The sequence below is a fragment of the Martes martes genome (genome assembly GCF_963455335.1).
Source record: "Martes martes genome assembly, chromosome: 2".
In the NCBI taxonomy this organism is placed as follows: Eukaryota; Metazoa; Chordata; class Mammalia; order Carnivora; family Mustelidae; genus Martes; species Martes martes.
Genome location: NC_137889.1, coordinates 162,489,159 through 162,501,455, shown reverse-complemented (window position 1 = coordinate 162,501,455; position 12,297 = coordinate 162,489,159).

Genomic DNA, 12,297 nt, shown 5'->3' with positions numbered 1-12,297 from the left:
TTATATAGATTAAAAATGTTGGCAAAAAGTAGAGACTGTCCTTAGTATCTTCCACAGTAGTGGAAGCACAAGACTTTTGCCAGAGAATATTTAGGAGAAGGCTGCCAGCAAAAAAAATAACTCTGACATTCCCTCAAAATGCTGAAATCTTGCCTATGATAAACCAATTAATCATCCAACTCTGCATTAAGTACCTATTTAATTACATTCACCATTACACTGGGCAGGGTGAGCAAATCTGAAAAGAAAAACAAAACACAACAAAACAAAACCAGTGAAGTAAGCCCTCCACTGAGATCCTTAAAACTGAATTCAGGAAACAAGGTACATATTTAATAACTAACCTCACTTTTATGATCCTAAATAGTTCAACATGAGTTCCAAGGAAACAGGCGTCAGCATGCACCTAAATAGTTTTCTTCCAAGACAATAGCTCTACTGGAGTGCAAAGTATGGACTACAGTGAAGAAAAGATGAGTAGAAGAGATACCTACCTATAAAGGTGACTGTTGAGAGTTCCAGGGAAGTGATGATGAAGGCCTGAACTAGGGCACTGGCAGCAAAAAGTGGAAAGGAAAAGCCAGATTCAAGAGATATTTATGAGGAAGGATTAGTAAGTGAATGATTGGATGTGTGATATGTGGGAGACATTAGGAGTCAAAGTCAGCTCTGAAGTTTCTATCTTGGGAAACTGGAATCTTGATGCTTCCTGAGATAGAAACACTGACTGTCTTCAGGATTTCCATGATGTGCAGGTTCCCAAGCAGTTACACTGGGCTTATAGGAAGAATTCATCCTGATGTCTCAATTACTGTAAGTGAGGCAGAATGTGTCAGTTACGGTAAAAACGACAGTATCAGTTTCCAGGTCTCCGCTTACAGAAGACAGTGTCTTGTCACATTGGCAGAGCTTGAGGTAAGCATAGAAGAGCAAGCTTTCACATCAGTTGACATGAAGATCTCTTATTTCATTTTCCTTCTTTCCTTGCCATTCATGAGTCCAGAGTTTTAATTCATCAAACAGATTTGCTGGGCCTATGTCATTTTATTTATTTTATGACTACGGGTACAGATTAAGCCAAGGCTATAGTCCTACAATTACATGACCACAATTATATATCAATTCCTACTGGAAGGTGCTTATTTATTTTAAGGATTACTTACAGAATAAACAAATAAATAAGTAACTCAGATTAATCTGTGAATGCAGAGGGATAAGCCAAATACTTATAGCTATGGCAGTAAAAGTCAGGGTATTTTGGTGCAAGTATTACTTCTTTTACAACTCACTATGCCATTTGGATCTCAGCCATCACCCAAATCCGCTAAAGCTTCAATTTCTTCTCTAAGCATTCTCTTTCTGGTACTGAATGGAATCTGGATCCACCTCTCTGAACATTTTTTTATCTCTGCACTAAGTCAATCACTCATTCCAATAGTTACACCATAGACCTAGTCTAGATATTGCTTTTATTAGTCATCACCAATAAAATTCTGTATTCACCTCTCCGAACATTTTTATCTCTGCACTACTTTAATTACTCATTCCGATGGTCATACCATAGACCTGGTCTTCACTTATCAAGGCAATATCTCAGCTTCAGGCATTCACATTCCTGAACCATCTCTTATATTTTGTCTCACTCCCTGAAAACCTCATTCCACAATCCTCTGCTCAAAAGTCAGTTAATATAATTCTTTTTTACCATGTCATGTCTTTACCTTTCATGGACTTCATATTAAATTATTCCTGTGTATACTCAGTTCTTTTTTCCCATCTTATTTTGGTATTCTCACTTAGCAAAGTCATAACTCTGGTCCCATCAAACCCTTTCCTACTCTTCATTTGCAGTCATGTAGAACTTGCATAAGTTGTTTGGAAGAAACACACACACACATAGACACAGACAACATGCAAACGCTGACTAGACTCACATTAAATATTAAATCACTAATAACAATAGGATGTCCAGCAATACTACTGGAGTTCCCTGATTTTCTCCTTCCTACTTTCCAGTAGACTGTTTCATGTCTTTTTGTCCCTACTTAGATTTCCTACACTCCCTCATCCTCACTCACATAGGATGAGTTGGCCCCATAATCACTGAAACACCCAGAAGAAAATTTGCTAAAGTTTCTATCACATATTTAACAACTCTTTTAAATTTGTGCCCTTTTTAAAGTAACACCCATTTGTTTTCTTAACTATTGTTACCCCTATCATTAGTTAACTGAAGTATACCATCTAGAATACAAAAACACTAACTTGAAAAGATATATGCACCCCTATGTTTATTGCAGCATTATTTGCAATAGCTAGGACATGGGAGGAACCTAAGTGTCATTAGGGAAAAGGATAAGGAATATGTGAAATATGTATGTAATATATGACATAATTATATGTGATATATAACATGTAATATTATACACCCATAAAAAGAGATAAGATTGTGCCATTTGAGACAACATGGATGGATGTAGAGAGTATTATAGTAAGTGAAATAAGACTGAGAAAAACAAATACTACATGATTCCACTCTTAAATGGAACTTAAAATTTAAAAAAAAAAGGAATAAATAAATAAGAAGCAGAATCAGATGTAAGTACGGAGTATGGAGTAAGTACGGAGAACAAACTGATAGTTGTTAGAGGGGAGAGGAATAGGAGTTAGACAAAAGTGAAAGGGAGAGGGAGATACAGGCCTCCTGTTCTAGAATGAGTAAGTCACAAGAATAAAAAGCTAAGCATAAGGATTATAGTCAATGATATTGTAATTGTGAAGTAATGAGATAGGTGGTAGCTTCAATTATGGTGAACATAGCACAATGTGTAAACTTATCAAATCACTATATTGTACACCTGAAACCAATGTAACAATGTGTGTCAACTGTACTCAAAGAAACAAACAAATAATAATAATAAAATACATCCTCTATCAATTTCATTTAGATTTTGGAAATTCTCTTTCTCTTCTACTTATTTTTTATGAACATGAAAATATGTTAAGATTTCTCCCTTGTTAAACACAACAACACAAAGCAAAATTTTGCTCTTGACACCAAGTCCCCAGGAGCTACCACCTTCTCTTTTTTATGGCAAAACTCTTTGAAGCAGTTGTCTCTAAGTATTCTCCTCTCATTGTCAGTTGCATCCATGCCAATTAGGCTTTGCCTGCACATATTTCACTGCTGATGTCTATTTCATATAGCAAAGACATTCTGTAATCTTCTTTTCTAAAAAACAAATAAATAAATAAAACCAGATTTCTTCCAGGCTTCTTTTTCTTTTTTTTAAAGATTTTATTTCTTCCAGGCTTCTTACTAGACACGCCTCTAGAAGCAAGGGAACAAAAGCAAAAATGAACTATAAAGCTTTCACACAACAAAGGAAATAATCAACAAGACTAAAAGGCAGCCTATGGAATGGGAGAAAATATTTGCAAATGATATAACTGATAAAGAGTTAGTATCCAGGGGCTCCTGGGTGGCTCAGTCAGTTAAGCACCTGCCTTTTGCTCAGGTCATCATCCCAGGGTCCTGGGATCAAGCCCTGCATCAGGCTCCCTGCTTGGTGGAGAGCCTGCTTCTCCCTCTCCCGCTGACTGCTGCCCTGCCTACTTGTGCTATCTCTCTGTCAAATGAATAATTAAACTCTTAAAAAAAAAAAAAAAAGAATATCCAATATATAAAAAACTTACCAAACTCAACATGCAAAAACAAAAAACAAACAAACAATAACAGCAACAACAAAACCAACCCAATTAGAAATGGGCAGAAGACATGAAATCCATTTTTCCAAAGAAGACATACAGATGGCTAACAGATACATGAAAAGATGCTCTATATCACTCATCATCAGGGAAATATAAATCAAAACCATGATGAGATACCACCCTATAAATGTCAGAACAACTAAAATTAACAACACAGGGAAAAACAGATGTTAGTAAGGATGTAAAGAAAAGGGAACGTTCTTACATTGTGAGAATTTAAACTGGAGCAGCCACTCTGAAGAACAGTATGGAGGTTCCTCAAAAAGTTAAAAATAGAACTACCCTATGACCCAGCAATTGCACTAGTATGTATTTACCCAAAAGACACAAAAGTACTGATTCAAAGGGGCACATGTACCCTGATGTTTATAGTAGAATTATCAACAATAGCCAAATTATGGAGAGAGCCCAAATATCCATTGACTGATGAATGGATGAAGAAGAGGTGGCATATATATATGAATAGTTTATATAGGAATATTACTCAACCATCAAAAAGAATGAAATCTTGCCATATACAATGATGTGAAATAGAGCTAGAGTGTATTATGCTAAGTGAAATAACTTAGTTAGAGAAAGACAAATACCATATGACTTCACTCATAGGTGGACTTTAAGAAACAAAATAGATAAACATAGGAGAAGGGGGAAAAAGAGAGAGAGGGGGAAATAAACCATAAGAGACCCTTAACTGGGGCACCTGGGTGGCTCAGTGGGTGGCTCAGTGGGTTAAAGCCTCTGCCTTCGGCTCAGATCATGAGACAAGGGTGCTGGGATCGAGCCCCACATTGGGCTCCCTGCTCAGCGGGGAGCCTGCTTCCTCCTCTCTCTCTTTCTCTGCCTCTGCCTGCTTGTGATCTCTGTCTGTCAAATAAATAAATAATATCTTAAAAAAAAAAAAAAGGAGAGACCCTTAACTGTAGAGAACAAACTTAGGGTTCTTGGAGTGAGGTGGGTGGGGGTGGGCTAAACGGGTGATAGGTATTAAGGAGGGCACTTGTTGAGATAAGTACTTATATATAACTGATGAATCACTAAATTGTGTACCTGAAACCAATTTTACCGTATATATTAACTAATTAGAATTTAAATAAAAAATTGAAATTAAAAAAATGCCTAGGAATGCATTTCCACACTTTCAACATTCTTGAAAATAATTTCTAAATTTTATAACATTTAATGTTTTAATTTCAAGATTTAAATTGTGTTGAAATTATTTATATTCATCTATATATTTTACTGTTTCCTGTTCAGTCTTTTTTTTTTTTAAGATTTTATCCATTTATTTGAGAGAGAGAGAGAGGGAGAGCAAGAGAGAGAAAGCACGAGTGGTGGGCAGAGGGAGAGGAAGAAGCCGACTTCTCACTGTGCAGGAAACCCAACATTGGGTTTGATCCCAGGACCCTGAGATCATGACCTGAACTGAAGGTAGATGCTTAACTGACTGAACCAACCAGGCATCCCTCAGCTTTTTCTTTAAGCCACAGTTTCCTACTTTGTTAATATTCTGGATGATCTAACCAGATACAAGAACAAGAAAAATAAATAGAAACTGTGTAGATTAGAAAGAAGCAAAACTCTCATTATTTGTTCATGGCATGGTTACTATGTAGAAAATATTAGCAACAGGGGTGTCTGGGTGGCTCAGTCTTTAAGCATCTGCCTTCAACTTAGGTTATGATCCCAGAGTCCTGGGATCCAGCCCTGCATTGGACTCCCTGTTCAGCAGGAAGCATGCTTTCCCACTCCCTCTACTCGGGTTCCTTCTCTCACTGTCTGTCTCTCTCTCTCTCTCAAATAAGTAAATAAAATCTTAAAAAAATATTAGCAACAAAGTTAGATAGCATCATTTAAATATAAAAACTAAATTCAACTACAAATACAAATATATGGTGCCTGAAAATGAATCTGATAAAATGTTTTAAGATTCTTGTACAGAAATTATAAGATTTTGAAAGACTTTTAAGAAGTCTTAAATATAAGTGAAGATATATAATGTTCAAAGATAGAAATATTTAATATAAAATGCATTAATTTACTGCAAATTAAACAATAGCTTGAATGAAATTTCAATTAAAAAATCTCAACTTTTTAAAATAATGGAACTTTATAAGTTGATGCTAAAATGTACTTAAAAAGTGAAAACTCAAAAATAGCCAAGGCACTATTAGGAGAGGAATAAAAGACTTTCCATAAAAAATAAAAACACCAAATTCATAAAGGTATTTTAATAATCAAGGCAAAAGTTACTAACACAGCATGGCCAATGTTTCTGAACGTTGCCTAAAATTATCCAGAACAGACTTCATTTATGGCAACCAACATTATGCTACAGATTGTATTGTGTACGTGTGGGAGAGTGCAGATAATTACTGATAATTTATTATCTATATACAAACAAAAATTAAATTACACCCCTTACTTCACACTGTAAACAAAAATATAAATTACAATAAATAAATGAATTAATTTTGAAGGCAAATTATGGTGTTCTAAGAAGTGATAAGTTAATATTTTTGTTGCCTTTGGATAGATAATTAAAAAAAAAAATACCAGGTGCTCCTGGGGGGCTCAGCTGGTTAAGCATCTGCCTAGGGCTCAGTTCATTATCCAAGGATCCTGGGATCAAGCCCACATCAATCTCCTTGTTCAGGCGGACGTCTGTGTCTCCTTCTCCTTTTGCCCCTCCCCACCACTTGTGCCCTCTCAACCTCTCTCTCAAACAAATAAAATCTTTGAAAAATAAATAAATAAATAAATAAAAATAATGAACAACCTAAAGATTTAATATATTAGTGTTCACTAAAATTAAGAACTTCCATTCACCAAGAGATATTCAAAGATATTTGCAAAACATATAATAAAAAGAATACTGATCTCCATGGAAATCATTGAGAAATACAAATAACCCAAATCAAAATGGGGAAAAGACAGAGCCTGAATTTCATAGAAGTGAGCTGGTCAACAAGTAGATTTAAGTATCATTAACTCATTAGTCATCATGGAAATACAAATTTAAAATATAATGAAATGTCATTTTACAAATTTCTAGGTTGAAAAATATGTCTGTATCAAGTTCTGACAAGTAGATGAAGTAGTGAAACTTCTATACCTTGCTGGATGCAAGGTAAGTTGGCATATCAATTTTGGCAAACAAACTCAGTGCTATCTAGAAAAATTGAGTATGTGCATCATCTAACAGGTAGTGGTTTCACTTTTGAATGTATACTGTAGGGAACCTCTTGCATATATGCTCCGGGAGAATGACTAAGAATGTTTGAATAATAAGTCTATAATAAACCACAGACGGGAGAATGGATAAAGTAATCGAAATTTGAACAAGAGATAAAGCAGTAAAACTGAATAAATAGGAACTAGTATGTGTTTCCCCCCACACCACCAAGCAGTTCTCAGACATCAGCTAAGCATCCCACCATTCAACTGAATTCTGACACTATCTACCTGGAGATAGCAGCAGAACCCACGTGAAGTGCTTAGTCCCATAAGACTTGCCTCAGTTCAGATGCTAATGACAAACCTACGTTGTTACTTGTGCTTCTGACCAACTGGATATGTTCCAACTTCAACGGTTCACTTATTTTGCTAGAGTGGCTCACAGAACTCAGGAAATCAGTTTACTTGCTAGGTAACTAGCTTATTACAAAAATATAAAGGGACACAAATGAAAGAGTCAGATGAAAAGATAGATGAGAAAACACAAGAGCTTCTGTCCTTGAGAGGTTTGGGACACTCATGTGGATATGTTTTGGTTCATCAACCTGGAAGCTCTCTGAACCTCCTCCTTTTAGGTTTTTAATAGGAGCTCTATTACATATTTATAATTAATTAAATAATTGGCCTTTGGTGATTGATTCAAGCTCCAGGCCCTCTTCCCTGCCCAGAGACTGAGGATTGAAAATTCCAACATTTTAATCAAGGTCATTTCACTTGACAACCAGCCCCCTCATTCTTTAGGGATTTCCAAAAGTCACCTCATTAACATAACAAAAGACACCTTTATTCTCATCACTTAGAGAAATGCTAATGATTTTAGGAGGTCTGTGTCAGGAACAGAACAAAGACCAAATGCACATTTCTTATAAATCACAGTCACACACATACATAAACATAATGAATCTCACCAGTATGCTTTTGAGAGAAAAAAAGAGTTCTGAGAAATTCATGCTATATGACTCAATTTCTGTAAAATTAAATTGTCTTATGCCTTGGGGTAAACTTATGTGCATGATAAAACTATAAAGGAAAGAAAACAAGTATTAACATTTAATTTAGGATTGTGTTTACCTGGTGTGGAGTTATGAATTAGAATGATTTCAGAAGGTTCTTCAAAGTTAATGATAATATTCTGTTTGCTGTATGGGAAGATTGGTGCACACATTTTAAAAACATATTTATTTATTTATATTAGATATATAGAGAGAGTCCATAGGGGAGGAATAAGGGAGAGGGAAAGAGAGAATCTCAAGCAGACTCCCAGCTGAGTGCAGAGCCCAATGCGAGGGCTTAATCTCACAACTTTCAGATCACGGACCTGAGTCAAAATCAAGAGTGGGAGACTTAACTAACTGAACCACCCAGGCACCACCATAGATTTTACTTTTATTGCTATTCTGAACTTTATGTATTATATACATTTATATATTTAAGCATTCTATATCTATATACAGCATTCACATATTTATAGGTCATATCAAATATGTGTACATCTGTAAGTATACACATATATGCATGTATACACATGTGCAACAGGTATGATACACCTTGTACGGTAGAAATATAAAAGGGATATTAAGCTAAGAAAAACAAAAAAAAAATATGTGTCTACACTTAATTTAGGATTGAGAAAAGACTAATATTAATCTAACAGAGATTCTGGAACACTGAGATATGAATTTGAGGTCAATTGGGTGGCCAAAATGCTACCTTCCTTGGACACCCCTGCCGTTTCTGAGGGAGCACTACAGAAACCTAGGTTGTTACTTTGTTCTACAGGGTAGAACAATGAACAGGGAGATGAAATATGGGTAAGGGAGGACTTGTTCTTTATGCAGAGATAGTGCAGTGTATATGAAGGAGCACAAATTTAAAATCAAGGAGATCTGGATTTCCATCCTGACTCATACTCTTGAACAAGTCATTTAATTTCTAACTATGTTTCTTCATCCTTAAAATAGGAGAGCACTTGTCATGATGAGAACTGGGTGATGTACAGAACCATTGAATCACTATATCGTGTACCTGAAATTAATATAACACTGTATATAAAACATAATGGAATTTAAAATAAAATTAAATAAATAAAATAATCAAATAGGTATAACAATACACAATGTTATAGAGTTATTTGGAGGACTAATTATAACTACTAGTATGTATCTTACATTGTAGAGCTTCAAAGAATGTTACTGTTACTACATTCTCCATAATCTGTGACAAAAACAATAATAATAAAAATAAGGATTGATATTTCCTGCTCAGTTTAGAAGTATATCTTATGAGAATAGATTCAAATAAATTCTCAGAGGGACTGTGAAGTAAGATGTTTTTGAGGCCAGTGGTCACTGTGAAAGATAGTAAGGATTACTTATATTTTAGAGATTTGAAAGTAAATTTTCTGTTTATATCTTTTCCCTTCTGGGGTTCTGGCCTATTATGAACACTTTGTCAGTAGGAAGTTCAATTTTGTGTGTGTAATGGCCAAATTCAGCATTTCTCTACATAATAATGCAAGAAAATATTTTGAGAGAAAAAAACAAAACTTTTTTTTTCTGACATTATCTCTCAGAGGAACCCCTTTTAATAAGTATATTTCTAAAATTAGACTAAAAAAGTCTCAATATTACAGTGTTAGATTGCCAAAGAAATGCAAATAGCCCTCAAATGACTAACCAACTAAGTCTTTGTGAGCCTAAGTGCTAAATTTTGAGGTAAATTTGCTTTGCAAATTACGGAATTAAGATCCTATTTTGTTTTCTGCACAGGTTTAAAGGGAGAAACCAAATGAATGGATACACAAATGTGTCAATAAGAAAACAAAGGAAATCCAGCTTGGTATTGCAAAACATGGTGGAGTTCAAAATTTTGCCAGCGGAACTCAGTCTCTCTCAGGAATTCAAAATTGGATTTCCTTCATCCCTGATTTTCTGATTATGGGTAAGATACTCATTTTCTAGTTCTTTGTTTATTCTTGGCCTTTGGCATGATTCTTCTACACTCCCTCACTTTTCTGCTAGCGATAGGCTTGACCTTCTGTTTCCAGTGGGGAATCTGGCAAGTGAGCGCAAATTTGGTTTTGCTCTCAATTTGACCTTAGAATTTGCTTTATTTGAAGTAGGAAACTTCAGCTAGAAGTCAGATGGCACTTTCTAATTCCTATTATTTTGATGTTTACTCATTAGAAAGTTGTTTGTCCTTTGAAGAATTTCTGTCCCAAAGCTCCCTGGAAATTGTGTGCCCAGTTAAGAGTCAACTCTCATTCCATCTCCAATTGGCTTACTCCTATTACTCCCTTTAGATCCTGGGTGCCAATCAGGAAAACTGAATGCCTTAAGAGGATAAGATAAAAATTCACTCTTCAATTGAAATTACTGACATGTTTTAAATTCAGTGGTCCTAGTAATAACATTTAAACTGAGGGTCAGATAACCTTGATCATAATAAAAGCACAATTCCAAATATTACAAGTTAGGTAGCTGGGACTTAAACAAATTAGCAGTGCTCAAAGGAGAGGAAACAAGATTTCCCAGGGATGCTCAAACATTTCCCCCGTCTTTGAAAGTTTTCATTTACCATTGGGCATACATTCAAATATTAGTTGTTTTTGTTTTGTTTTGTTTACAAGAGGAATTGAGGAAAATACTAAACAACAACAAAAAAGAAAAACAGAAAATGTGATAGATTCCATTGTGTAAACTCAAATGCCCTATATCAGGAAGTGCTAGTGACTATGAAATCTGAGGTAGTTTTATTGTATGAGACCAACCTTCCTCCAGTGAAGAAAGCCACGGTATAAACATGGGATTTGGGGAATTGAACAAAAACTTTGGATCCTTCATCATTTGGCTCTTCTGTAGTGTCAGCAATGTGAAAGAGAATATGTCCCACTTGCCCTGAGCTAAATGCGTTTCTAAGTGAGCAAGGATGAATGTGAAATCTGATGCTACTCCAGACACTTCTAGACTATTACAATAGAAACTGAAAATATCTCAGAATCGTCCCCTGCTCTACAATGGTACTTTGCAGCCTCCAACAAGAGACTACTATTTCAGCTGTTTTAAAGGCAAGCATATATAGTAAATTAGTAAGATACCAAACAAGAACAGATGGAAAATTCATTAACTATGCTGATCCTGCATAATACAGGGTGACTTCAAATATGCTTGAAATGAGTATGAAGCAGAGTTTCAGTTTTTTTCCTCCTTAACTTTTTTGGTACCTTCCTTTTAGGGTTTATGCAAAAATGGAAATCAACAAAATTAGACTGATGTGTTCTGTGAAAATCTGTGGTTTCCTATGCAGATTCTTGATTGTGGAATTTTAAGAATTGCATTAAATACAGTAAACTATTACTTTTATATGAAAGAACTACACTAGGCATAACAGCCTCCTAAAGATGTCCATATCCTAATCCCTAGAACTTATGAACATGTTATTGTAAGTGGCAAAGGGGAATTAAGGTTGCAGACCAAATTAAATTTCCTAAGCAACTGACCTTGAAATAGGGAGGTTATTCTAGACTATGTAGGTAGGCCCAATACAGTCCGAGGATTTTTAAAAATTGGAAGAGAGAGAAGAAGAAGAGGAAGTCAGAGTATTAAGGTATAAAAAGGATTCAACTTGCTATTCCTAGCTTTGAAAATAAAGGAAGAAGGCCATGAGACAAAGAAGCCTCTAAAATCTGGAAATGTTCAAGGAAACACATTCTCAGGAGTCCTAAGAAACTCAGTCCAGCTGACACATTGATTTTAACCCAGCTGACACTCATGTCAGACTTCTGTTCTATGGCACCGTAAAACAATAAATCTGTATTATTTTTAAGCCACCAAATGTATGGTAATTTGTTATAGAAGACTGTTACGATAGGACTCTAACTAACCAAGGACCTTATATATGTTTAATTTTATTGTTACATATTTGCTTATAAAGGATAAATTAGGTTATACCTAACCTAAAGCAGAAATGAACCCATGATATGCTGAGGTGACATTTATTTAATCAAATGTAACCTTTCTAGATATTCATCTATTCATCCCACTAGTCAGTCAATCTGTCAATCATAAATTGATTGAGGACCACTTTATGTCAGAAATCATGGAAAACACTCTGGAGACAGAAATGAAAAATAAATGCACCATCCTGAAAGTTAGAATTCTGAGTTCCTTTAAGCTACTGAGAAAATTGTCACAAGTATGCCCCAAAATGTCACTGACTTAAAATATTAAAGTTAATGTCTAGACTTGTAAATTAAGTGCAGGTTAGATGGCTCTTATGTCTAATACCCAACAA